This window comes from Lissotriton helveticus, chromosome 7 (assembly GCF_964261635.1).
Source record: "Lissotriton helveticus chromosome 7, aLisHel1.1, whole genome shotgun sequence".
NCBI classification, from domain to species: domain Eukaryota; kingdom Metazoa; phylum Chordata; class Amphibia; order Caudata; family Salamandridae; genus Lissotriton; species Lissotriton helveticus.
The window spans coordinates 978,557,607-978,570,487 of record NC_136068.1 but is presented as its reverse complement, the minus strand read 5'-3'; the positions used below and the strand labels follow the sequence as shown (position 1 = coordinate 978,570,487).

The window sequence follows — 12,881 nt, the reverse complement described above, 5'->3', positions numbered from 1 at the left end:
TTGGGGAAGGCGTATTTTAGAAGCACCAGTTGAGTATTTTAGTCAATGTTATTTATGTATGTATTTTTATGTGGCTTAGACACCAAACAATGCTCTTACCGTATTATTTCATATTACTGTTTACGCTGACGCATTATACTTTGCAGTCTGCATAACGATTGTAGCAGTTCACCGCTCTTGCATGAGAAAGAAGACTGTTCAATAAACGCTTTTTATTGAAAATGCCCGTCTCACTATTTCTCTGCAACTCTGTAGAACCGAAGCATGCACAATTGACTGAGTGAAATACTTATCTATTGTTTCCGCGACTTTGAGAGATATATTCTTATTCTTGGGAAACAAAGTTGTCATGTTTATGCGGTTGTCAGAAACAAATCCCTTCTTGTGTATTCAAGAAAGTTTCTAGTGACCTCTGAGTTAGCTGGCACACACACAATTAGGTTTAGTATATTCGATAGAGACCTAGTTGACCTCAGTCCTACGTCAAATCTATAGGATATATTATTCCAATGCGCAGAGACTATTAGGAATATAGGATTTACACTACATGGCGCCCAACGTTTGGTAAGGCACTAATTTAACGCTAGATACTAAAGTAACTCAGTTGTGCTTTTCTCAGAGACCCCTTTTTCCGTAAATACTCCAATAGATGTCGGGAGGGGGTAAAGGGATAATATCCCCCATAATTGAGTAGGACGAAAATCCTATGTATTCGTTTTTGGTTTATTCAACATTGAAGGATACAGTGTTCCAAAATATTGTGCACCTTATCTTTGTTTCCTTGAAACTTGCTTTGCAAACTTTCAGTCAACAAAATGTCCCTCGATAATAATACCGAGGCCGGTGGAGCTACAGGCGATGACGCCGTACAAGCTTTAAACTTTACAGAAAACGACGAGGATGCTATATGCATTCCAGAACTTTAAGGAAAGCCATCACTATAAAACTTATACGAAATGGCCTATCAGCAAGAGGTGGTAGGGAAGTTTTTGTGATAGCGGCACATGAATATCATCAGACAGAGGTATTCTATTCATGGATAATCTTCCCTGAAGCAGATCCGGGAACAAAAGAGTTTCACTTCTACAAAGAAGATGAACCACCAGAGGAATACATTCCTTTCGAGGACATTGAAATTCCACTAACATACCAAGAGCATGTGCTCTGGTTTAAAGGCTCTCTAAAACATATACATCACATTATCAGGCTTGGTCCACTAGGTAGACCAGGAGCAACAAGGCTAGCTTTAGCCAACTACAGACCTGACCCTGACATTGTAGCAATGTCAGACAATGAATTACTTAGTAATATTCAAAATTTTATTGAATTATATAGTTAAAGGTCTTTATTAAAAAGACTCCTACTCCTCCTAAAAAGAAGTGGGAGATCACTAAACAAACTTCTAAAGAGAAGCGTTCTCAATCCCGAGGAAGGTCTCCTCAAAAGGAGACCTCTGAAAGGAGGTATAACCTGATAGATATCAAGATACTGATACACGTTCCTCTCGTACCTTTCAGAGTTCGTCACAGAAATCCAAAAGAAGAGGACGGTCAGAACAGAAGGAAGAACGCATGAAGTTTAAAGACAATCAACACGTTCAGAAAAATAAGAAAACTCAATTCACCAAAAAGAACGTAGCAGGTCTAAAAATCAGACATGCAGAGGATCTTGAGGACACAACTCAAGAACGGGGAATGGGCTCAAATGATGTTGGACAGTGCATCAGAAGTCACCATAGCTCACAAGAAATTGAAGGATCTTCTGGAGACAGTGGACTTGAATGAGTACATCCAAGTTGAAACTGCAGATATGAGGGTTAGTGTCCCAAATAAGTTATATGAAGTAACACTCTGGATGGAGGGGGACATAACTCGAAAAATAAGAGCACTCTTTTGGGAGAAGCTCTCTCAGGGTTATGACATTCTTCTAGCTGAACAAGACTGGCCACCTGAATTTGTCATGGAGTGCCCACATTGCGAAGAAATCATTATGCCAGCTTTCTCCAACCACATTCCAATTCATTTAAAATGTACCTATGCCAGGAAATGGGCAGTAGCCCAGGCTCCTGCATTATATAAAAATCATGTAGGATGGGATGAGGATTTGCCTCACCATAAAATCCAGTTAAAAAATCCACTGACTGCACAAAGGAGTATCCAGTTTAGCAAGAAGCTAAAAAACAGGTCAGGGAGATCTTAGATCAGCTTGAATACCAAGGGCTGATTGAAACATGCACCTTGTCAATGAACAATCCTTTGTTTCCTGTCTCCAAACCAGACAATACATATCGGATAGTATTGGATTACAGATATCTAAACTCTTGTTGCAAAACCTTTGCAATACAAAATGCACACAGTACAGCACTAATGAATAACATTGTGTGTAAAAAATACAAAACCACATTAGATATTTCTAACGTTTTCTTCTGTCAAAACATTGCACCAGAAAGTAGGTACTTGACCGCTTTCTCAATTATGGGGACACAGCGTCACTTCTGTTGTCTCCCCCAGGGATTCAAGAATAGTCCAGTGTTATTTTCAGCCAGAATAACAGAGTTACTACAAACCTATGATGATGATGAATTATCATACGCCGATGACATCTAACTAACAGACGATGACTTGGATAGGCACTTGAACAGGGTGAAACCATATTATTGGGCTTCGCCTCTGAAAGGTATAAATTAAATTTCAAGAAATCATGAATTGCCCACCTCAACGTCCTTTTTCTAGGATACGAGTTATCAAGTGGAGGCAAAGCCTGGCAGCAAACTTTCTAGAGAAATGTGCGCTGCTGCAACCTCCAAAAACACTGAAAAACTTACAGTCGATTCTAGGTTTCCTGAATTTCGGAAGAACTTACATTCTAAACTACGCAGAAAGGGTTGAACCTCTCTACGAATTAATCAAACCTGATTTCAAAACAGTTCATTGTACTAAAAAAAAACAACACAGAAATGTTGTGTTCATTGCAAACAGACATGTTAGCAACAAAACATTTACAAACACACGTAAACGCAACTTAGTGATCCGAATCATTCCAGGACAATGCGGATTCACATACTTAACCTTTAATGAAGGAGGAAAAGTACCAATAGCTTACAAATCACATTTGTACACACAAGCAGAAATGAAATTCACTTCAACAGAAAAAAATCTGACAGCGGTTCAAACTGCAGTAGCAAAAGAGAGAGCCCTCGCACAGGGTAAGCGCATTATGGTCGTTACACCTGTACCTGCCTTAGAGGCAGCGACGAAAGTGAGCATTCTGAATGCTAAAACTTTACATCCGAGATGGATACAATGGGTTAATTCTCTTGCTGCAATAGACTAATACATTTTTGACCCTTATTTGAAAACACAAGCATTTCTACAATACGAACAAGAATGTCCTCTGCCTTCTGAGATTCTGCCTCTAGAGCAGTATGAATGTATAATTTATACTGACGGATCAGCCCAACCCGCAACAGGGGGTAAACAAGCTTATAGTGATGCGTGCGCGATTGTTAAAGGTCGCTGGCGCAATGGTAAGTTCGGACCAAAGGTCACTAAAAAGCAAACTCTAGGAGATTGTACAGCTCAGCGAGCTGAACTACAAGCATTCAAGATGGCGCTTGAAAATACAGATCGCGAATTCCCCACACTCATAGTGTGCGATTCGTATTATTGTGTTCAATCTTACAATGAATACTTGCAAAACTGGATTCAAAGCAGTTACAAAGATTCAAAAGGTGGCACCATTAAGCATAAATTGCTTTGGGAAAAAGTAGTTCAGTTACGACAAGAACTACAAAAGGCTCACGTGATACATACACTGAGTCATCAACGTGATGGCGTTCACGTTGCAGGGAATTCATTGGCTGATGAAGCCACGAAGGCAGCTGTGCAAATGGCTTCCGTAGCTGCGATCACTCGTTCAAAAATGAAGATAGACAGCTAAATAATGCTAGCTGTCAATGCGACAAGCAAAGGCAGTGGTGCAGCGTTACCTCAAAACTAGCCACTCAAATACTCATACATAATTGACGCAAACTCCATTCCTTTTGCTCGAATTCCTGGAGTGGGGGATAGCGTGATTCCAAACAGGAAACAGAGTAGCTTTGATACACGAAGCACATTTGGGAGCGGGTCTGATACATCAAGGAGTCTCTAAGACTATACTAGAATTAAAAGAGACATACTGGTGGCCAGGGATGAATGCCCACATTTACACATTTGCAATTAATTGCCATGACTGCAACAGAGATCGCAGCAGGGAAGGCCACCAGATATCTGACTACAGTATATCCAGCCCAGTACAGACACCATTGTTAGACAGCATTAGACTTTCTACACGCAGATGTCCTTATGGACAAATGCGGTCCCACAAATATTAATACAAGATTTATTTGGATGTGGCCTCAGCGCTCGGCTGACGCTTGAACTGTTATAAAAGATTTGCGAGTCTTTATCGGCATGCTACATTCTGACCAGGGTCGGCACGCTACATTCTGACCAGGGTCCTGCGTTTAGCTCTCGAGCTTACAAGGAGGCCATGGTCAAATTGGGCGTTGCATTGTGGTACTCCAGTCCATTCCATCCTGAGGGAAAGTCGGTAGTCGAGAGAAAAAAACGGGACATAAAACAATCTTAAACAGCTACGGTATTAGGCTCGGGTGATGGGTGGGTCAAACATCTAATAAGTGTCCAACATAGTCTTAATAATCTGCCAAGAAGTTCTCTAGGGGGAATCACTCCATAGAAAATCCTTTTTAAAACAAGAATGATTATTTCGGATCTCGATTGTCAGACTTCAGTGGTAGAACAAAAACCCTTTGATATCAAAGATCATTTGGCTGTTTTACAGGACTTAAATGAAATAAGGAAAAGCCAATGTAACGTGTTCCTGAAGTCAACAACCACTGAAGAGAAACCAACTGTCCCAGCAAGACCTGTCTGGATTCCAAAGATTGGGGATCTAGTCATAGAAAAGATCGCGGACCAGAAGGAATTTGGGCCTTCTTACAGACAACTAGTACCTGGCCTAGCAATCCACAGATCAAAAACAGTATTACTGCCGCCCCTTGCTGGTAAAAAGGAAAACAGGTTTGTGTCCATCGACCTGGTAAAACCACATCCAGTGGCCAATCATAAGCAGTAGGCCAAGTGGACTCCAAAGATGTAGCAGATGCCCAAATCTGGCTACTATCCAAGAGGTTCAAACTGAGAGACTCATCACCTTTGAAGAATCTGCAGTGCTAAAAGAAGAACTATGAAACAAAGCCATGGAACTTGTACCTCTTGAAACCCAAATAACAGTTAATCAAGAAACGCCTGTCTACAATGAAATAGCATCAGACTATACAAATGTAACAAGTGATCAAGTGGTTCCAGCGATTTTAACGAATCCTGATGCAATCCCTACAATTGACAGAACTGCCTCTGGCTATTTCATAACTGTGATACGATTTCCAAGGATCCCAGCGAACCTGAAACAACGCCAGTAAAAAGAACTTTTAAAGAACAAGTAAAATAACTTTTTCATGACCTGGAAAAGACTTATCTGGTTTCACCATGGATTGAACTTTGGATTGTATTGGGTGTACTTTTTCTTCTACTTTGGTTGACTCTTGTAATAACTTTAGGAATGCTGATAAACGGAGGATATGTTAAAAAGGACACAGCAAGGCAGGACATCAACTTACTCCTTAAGCCACACAAATCATCTAATCGTGAACAAAGAGACTTGTCATCAGTGAACATCACAGCCGTTCCTATACCTGGTGATATAGCTTGGGACAGAACTGATTATGACATTTTCGGTCTGGCGGAGCTGTTGAATATTCCACACCAGTTCAAGATTTCCTTGAATGACTTTGTTTCATCTAGTACCTTTTCTGATGATTGGGACTTCGAGACTGTTAATAATATGATGTCAGACTTAGAAATGTCTGCTGTATTTACAAATCATGAATACTTAGAAGGTTCATCAGATTATGAACAAATGTATTGTTATAATCACTATGGTCATCATTTCTTGCAGAAGTCTGCAAATCCTAGAAATGTATTGAAATATAACCAATGGAAACATTGTCCTATGCCACAAAAGGGTAGCTCAAAAATTTTTTATGGCAAATGTCCATACTTTTCAGGTTTTAATGTTTCAAATCCAGAATAATTTTACTTTAAAAATGTTAATAGGACGGGAATGAAACGTCTGTTGAGAAATACCAAGCAAATTTATTCTGCAGCCTTTTATGCTTAGCTGTCTTCGTTAGGTTTCGACTTTTGGAAAGACAACATTGAGACAAAAACTGTCTGGGGCACACAAGAATGGCAGGTACAGGGTTTAGAAGCTTTATTTATAGCCTGCATCATCCCAGAGCAAATAATGTTTTTGAATGACACTGCCCAACAGACATCTTGTCTTGGGTTAACCAAGATAAAAGATTTAAACAAACCATCAATACCTACGCCTACACCTGATAGCAGTAACACTTCAGAGGGGGTGGTCGACGTAAATACTATTTTGCTTCACAGCAGAACAGATCCAGATCGGAAAAAATGGTTAATCTGGCCCACAGACACAAACAACTGTCAAGATAGATTCCTAAATAAAACACAAGGGTTCACATTCACTAGGCCAGATCCAAGATGTGTTCAGAGACAGCATCCAGGAATAGTAACAACATACAGTGTAGGGAAACCGTGCCTTGAATGGCTACAAGTCTACACTAAAGGAAGTAAAACAACACTTATCTTTACTTAAAGATGGCGCTGATCTGAGGGACTTCTTACAAGGACCTACTAAACCGCGTCATAAATGTTTTATATACGCCGGTATCTATGCTGCTTATAATGAAGCATGGAAGATTACGCAAGCAGAGACTGCAGAACGAATACGAGAAATGTATCGTATTAATTTAGAGAAATCTCTCTCTGTAGTTGACAATGGGTTAACAACTTTGTCGTCCAGGATATATCCTTTGGACAGCATAGTATCCTTTACCATAGACATAATGGAACAGGACTTGGTCATGTTACAACATGGTCAGTCGCAATTACGTTCTATAATGCTATTAGGCTGGACGTTACAAAACCTTCGGTCAGGCTATGTGCCTTGGGGTTTAATCAATACCACATCACTGTTTTTAGAATTCAATCTCACTGATAAACAGATCAAACTGGCACAGAGGGGAGCAGACTATACGGTGCTGAGCATTGAAAAACTGGAAAGATTGCCATTTACTGTCACTGAAAAGCCAGCTATAGAATGGATAATGCACGGAACAATCATTCTGCCGGTTACAATTTTCCATTATCATTAATGCTTAAAACATATACCAGCAGGCATATATGATAGGTTGGGTAAAGAATACATCAAGACATACTGGGAATTACCATACACACAAATTTTGGATTGGGGGAAAAGAAGGGTTTCTTAGTGGTAAAAATTGTGAAAATGCACTAAGCGGCTCTCTCCTTTGTCAGGGTATTCATTTATATGGGGCCTGCGATGGTTCCTCTAACAATTTATCCTGTCACCTGCAAGGTTCACCAGCTGCAGTGATTGATCCAATTTTGAGGCAACATTCTAATGGAAGTTACATCATGTTGAATGATCACAGCTGCTGTGGCATGTTGCCAGGTTTAGCCTATCTCGTAACTGTGTCAGCCAGGGTCACATGCTGTATGCAAGGATTGTTTCCAAAAACCAAGACAGACCGGGAGTCGCTGTTATGACCTTCACTGAACATCTCTTCTATACAAATTGATACTTTAAGCAGAATGAAAGCCATTCTTTTACAGAAAACTGAGACACTGACCTTGGCCGAAGAGATCTATGATCTGCAAGTCGCAAGGACTTCTGAAGGGATACACACCTTCTTAACTACAAAATGCCCTGTACATTTCGCAGAAATGTTAGATCGTATCTTGAACATGTCTGATACAAGTGGTATTGTAAATTTTTTGGGGACTGTTAGCACCTTTTGAAGCAGTCCTAGGCATATTTCCAAACTTTGTGCACTCTATGTTTGGCGGATTGCCTCTCATTTTGGGACTCGCTGCAGGGATGCTATTTTTGCTCCTACTGCTTTGATATGCCAAGCCAATCCACAGCAGACACCCAGATCACCGTGGTAAATACTCTACTGGCGATGAAGTGTCGTTAGCGCATAGTCCAAATTTTGGGAATAACTCCTTTAAGAGAATTGAATACCACATGGTTTATGTCAATCAGTCCAATCTGGCAAGATTGCATCTTACCTGTTCTACGATGCCTGCTATGTGGAGAAGAATGCATGTTAGACATCTGTCTCACACTCCCATCAGTCCTGCCAACGGATGTTGATACTTTGCTTGGACCAGTGACGGCTCATGCACTGTGTTGTCCCCAGGGGCTACCAATCCTGATGACGGCATTCATTGAGATCTCACAGACACAATATGCTGACGGTGAGGTACGAGAGGAAAGCGTCACACAGGTACCATCCAATTCGAACATTGCTAATGCGACCAGCGCTGATGGTGATGCTTCACATCTATGTGCGATTAATCTTCTTAACGAGGTAATCCAACTTTCACCTACAATGGTAGACAAAGTCTTTAAAGACTTAGAATACTTGAGGTTTTCTCCAAACAATAACACTGACTTTTGATTTGGCATGCAGTGTTCTGAGAGACTCTGAAATCGACTTTCATTTTTCAAAACAAATTCCTAACTTTGGAACTCTATTTTTTTTAATTATCAAACTTTTGTTTTTCCAAATTTGTATTTTTTCATTTTTTGGCACAAAGTAATCTGCTTAAAGTAGAACTATTCATAGAGAACTAGAATTCTTTGAAAACTTGCAAGAGACAATATTTAACCTTGTCCACAATCAAACAGTTTATACAATCTGCCATGGAATGGTCTCAACTTTTTCTTCTGTAATTAAGAGCCATTTCATAAATGTGTTTTCGTGATTCATTCGGATAGCATTTTCAAATGTCATCTATATGCTTTGAATGAAACATTGCTTTAAATACATACAGCACAAATGCTTTTCGTGTACAACCAGTACCAATGCATTTTTATATATTTTGGGTGGGTTTTAACACATCATGTTTAGATATGTTTCTATGTGTTTAGAACTTAGTAATGTCGTACATAAGAAAGTGGAGTGGGTGTTGTGTGGGTGTTGTGTGGTGTTTTAACCTCCGAGTGAATTTTCCCAATTCATGCCCATATATAGGTACAATTCACATTGCCCTTATATAGGCATATAAATCAAGCCCTTATTTAGGCATAGCACATGCTACCCAAATACAGGTATGGCTACTTCCACACGTACCAAAAGTCACAACAAATTCTTGGAAAACCAGCTTAAGCAGTCAGGGACATCCCCTTGCCTGAATATTGATTTGTCCAATAACTCTTTCCTGACGTTCATATGCCCGACTTTATGTCAAACTATGGCATTCCTAAACACCTTCAAGGTATAAATATACCTTCACTTGCTCCAGCAGGATACGGTGGTTCGGAGCAGTTTGAAGACCTACTTGCCCGACGCAGCTTGCTACAGCAAGTGCAGAAGGAAGCCGACTCTCCAGCTGACGCATTGATCAGGAAGCTGCCCTTCTCCTGCCGAGAATCCAGCTCCAGTGTTTCCGGCTCCCCTTGCGGGGTGTTGGGAAATCGAGTCCCGAGACAGAGATACCAGACCTCCTTCATTCTAACCAAGGTATGGAGCTGATTAGAACCTAGAGAAACCTTTGGTAGATTCTTGGCAAAAACTAAATCTATGCTACACAATACTTACTTCTTCCCTCGTATTAGACTTAGGTTAGGTACTTTGGGGTAGGTGTATTTTAGAAGCACCAGTTGAGTATTTTAGTCAATGTCAGTTATGTATTTTTATATGGCTTAGAAACCATATAATGCTCTTACAGTATTATTTCATATTACTGTTTACGCTGTACGCATTATACTTTGCAGTCTGCACAACGATTGTAACAGTTTACCTCTCTTGCATGAGAAAGAAGACTGTTCAATAAACTATTTTTATTGAAAACGCCCGTCTCACTATTTCTCTGCAACTCTGTAGAAACAAAGCATGCACGATTGACTGAGTGAAATACTTATCTTTTGTTTCCGCAAATCTGAGAGATATATTCTTATTCTTGGGAAACAAAGTTGTCATGTTTATGTGGTTGTCAGAAACAAATCCCTTCTTGTGTATTCAAGAAAGTTTCTAGTGACCTCTGAGTTAGCTGGCACACACACAATTAAGTTTAGTATATTCGATAGAGACCTAGTTGACCTCAGTCCTACGTCAAATCTATAAGATATATTATTCCAATGCACAGAGCCTATTGGGAATATAGGAACTACACTACAGTACAGATCACTTAAGAACTATGTACTGATGTCTGAACTTTTCAGCAGCCAGGAAGAAAGCAATTTTGTACAATTGTCTTGGTGTAGAATGACAAATAATATTTGACCATCAACCGCAATTGCAATCCCCATCATCGGTTCAATGGAACATGTTCACAGAGTCAGTGAAGGGACTAGAGAATCATTTTAAGGATAATCCTAGCATCATTGTTGAGTGAAATAGATTTTGTTTTTTACAAGGAAATAGTTCCAACACGAATCTATTGATAGTTTTGTGACACGGTTGAGGTTGCTAGCATGCAAGTGTGAATTTTTATATAGTATATGACAGCAAAATTCAAGAAAGGATTTTGTGTTGCAGGAATCCCACATTGTATAAATCTCTGGAAATTTCTAGGGGCATCCATATTAGCATATAAAGAATAGTGAAGAAGACAGGTAATTTCGCTCGTGTATGCAAGAATGCACAAAACGTTATGCGAATAGAAACTGAACAGGAACCACAGATGCTTAACGATGTTGATGAGAAATACTTCAAAAATAAACGTAAATTATCTGTTAATGTTATCCACTCCAAAAACGCAGACTGTTTTAGATATTGGTAATTGGTGAGGTTGAAATGCTGGTTAAAGTGGATTCAGAGTAACCCATCAACATTGTGTCTGATAATCTATACCACATGAAGTGGGGAAATGTCAATTTGTTGCCTCCTGATATTCGTGCAATAGCCTTTGGGAAGCAAGAAATTGACATGTTGGGTTACTTTCATGAACAAGTCAGTTATGAGCATAAAACGATATGTATGAAGATGTTTGTAGCTAAAAGAGAATATAATATCCTAAGTTAGCGGGACCAGGGAAGGTTTGGCATGGTACTCAGACCTGAAACTGGCCAGCCTATTACGCTGGTGAAAATAATTGAAGTGGAAGTAAACTCCTTGCCTAATGTCCTTGAAAAACATAAAGCCATTTTTAAAGATAGATTGGTATGGTGAAGTAAGACAAACATAAGATCATTCTTAAGCCTGAAGCTATCTCTGTGGTGCATAAAGTGCGCAATGTTCAGTTGAGTGTCAGGGGGAGGCTAAAAGAACATTTGCACAAGCTTTGTGTGGAAGGGGTCTTTGAACCCGTAGACTCATCTCACTGGGTGTCTCCCATAGTGGAGGCAATTAAAAATACGGGTGGCCTCAGGCTTTGAATGGATTGGAGATCTCAGAAAAAGAACATACATGTGGATTGTTTCCTTTTACCAAGGATCCAGGAAATGTCAGAACAGTTGGGGTGAATGAGAGTTTTTTCCACCATTGACCTCAGAGCTGCTTACCATCAGGTCGAGCTCATTCCCATTAGGTGCCTTTTGCTTCTTGAAGATGCTGTTTGGATTAGCATCTGCAACGTCTGTTTTTCAAAAGCTAATGTACCACTTGTTGGGGGAAGAGAGTGTTGTGTTAGCATATCAGGATGACATCCTGATATGTTCTGATTCTGTCCAGGCACATTTGATCAAGCTTGATTCAATTTTGAGTATTCTTGAGGACCCTGGTGTTACAGTGAAAAAGGAAAAGTGCACATTTATTGACTGAAGAGTTGGGGTACTTGAGACACAATTCTCAGCTCAGGTGTTATTGCACAAGTAGGATCTCTTGTCGGCAATTGACAAGTGCTCATCAGCATCTGATAAGGACCAGTTGAGATCGTTCCTAGAGCTATGCGTGTATTACTCCCTCTTTGTGCAGAATTTTGCACTTCAGGCAGAGCCTCTGCAAAGGCTGATGAGGAGTGGGGCAAAATGTGTTTGGGAGGAGGCGCAAGAGAAGAATTTCAAATGCTTAAGTACTTGATCATAAATGCTCCCGCCTTGCAGCCTTTTAAAGATGATGGTCCCTAGTGTAACAGTGGATGCCAGGGGAGAGGGAATAGGAGCAATTTTTAGGCACATGGTGGAAGGCAAGTAAAACATGACTGCCTTTGCATCCAGGTGTCTTTCTATGACTGAGAAGAACTACAGCCCCATTGACAGAGAGGCCTTGGCTTGTGTGTGGTGTACACGATACTGATCATAAGCCATTGGTATATCTTTAGAATGACAAAACTTTCATTAATACTCAACTTTTGTCCTAGTAGTATAATTTTAATATTAGAACCAAACATGTTGTGGGAGGAAAGAATTGTAGGGTGGATTTTCTTTCAAGATGTCCCACCCCATCCAGCCAGCAGGAAATAAAGAGTGAAATTGTAATTGGCCTAGAGGATGGGTTGACTGTGCATGAAGAGGTTATTCACGGCAGCGCTGGAAGGAGTTTGTGTGCAGAGTCAGGTGTTGGGTAGCACTTAAGAAGTAGACCTGCAAATGTTGGCCCAGGGAAGGTATGTTGAAACCATATTTCAAGATAAAAGAAGAATTGAGTGTAGAGGATGAGCTGGTGATGAGAGAGACAAACTTAATCCCGCCAAATAGTTTGAGGGGTAGATTGGTGAGACTAGCTCACAGGGGACATGTGGGTATCACTTGCAGTAGGA

General features: G+C 40.2%; 1 long non-coding RNA gene across 1 annotated transcript in view; it reads right to left on the bottom strand.

Moving 5' to 3' along the window:
- Window positions 1–12,881, bottom strand: part of LOC144767168 (uncharacterized) — a 191,676-nt gene that overhangs the window by 90,785 nt on the left and 88,010 nt on the right. The window contains exon 2 of the long non-coding RNA XR_013598088.1: window positions 8,247–8,564. This is a non-coding gene — a long non-coding RNA (uncharacterized LOC144767168). The remainder of the gene's footprint in view (window positions 1–8,246; window positions 8,565–12,881) is intronic.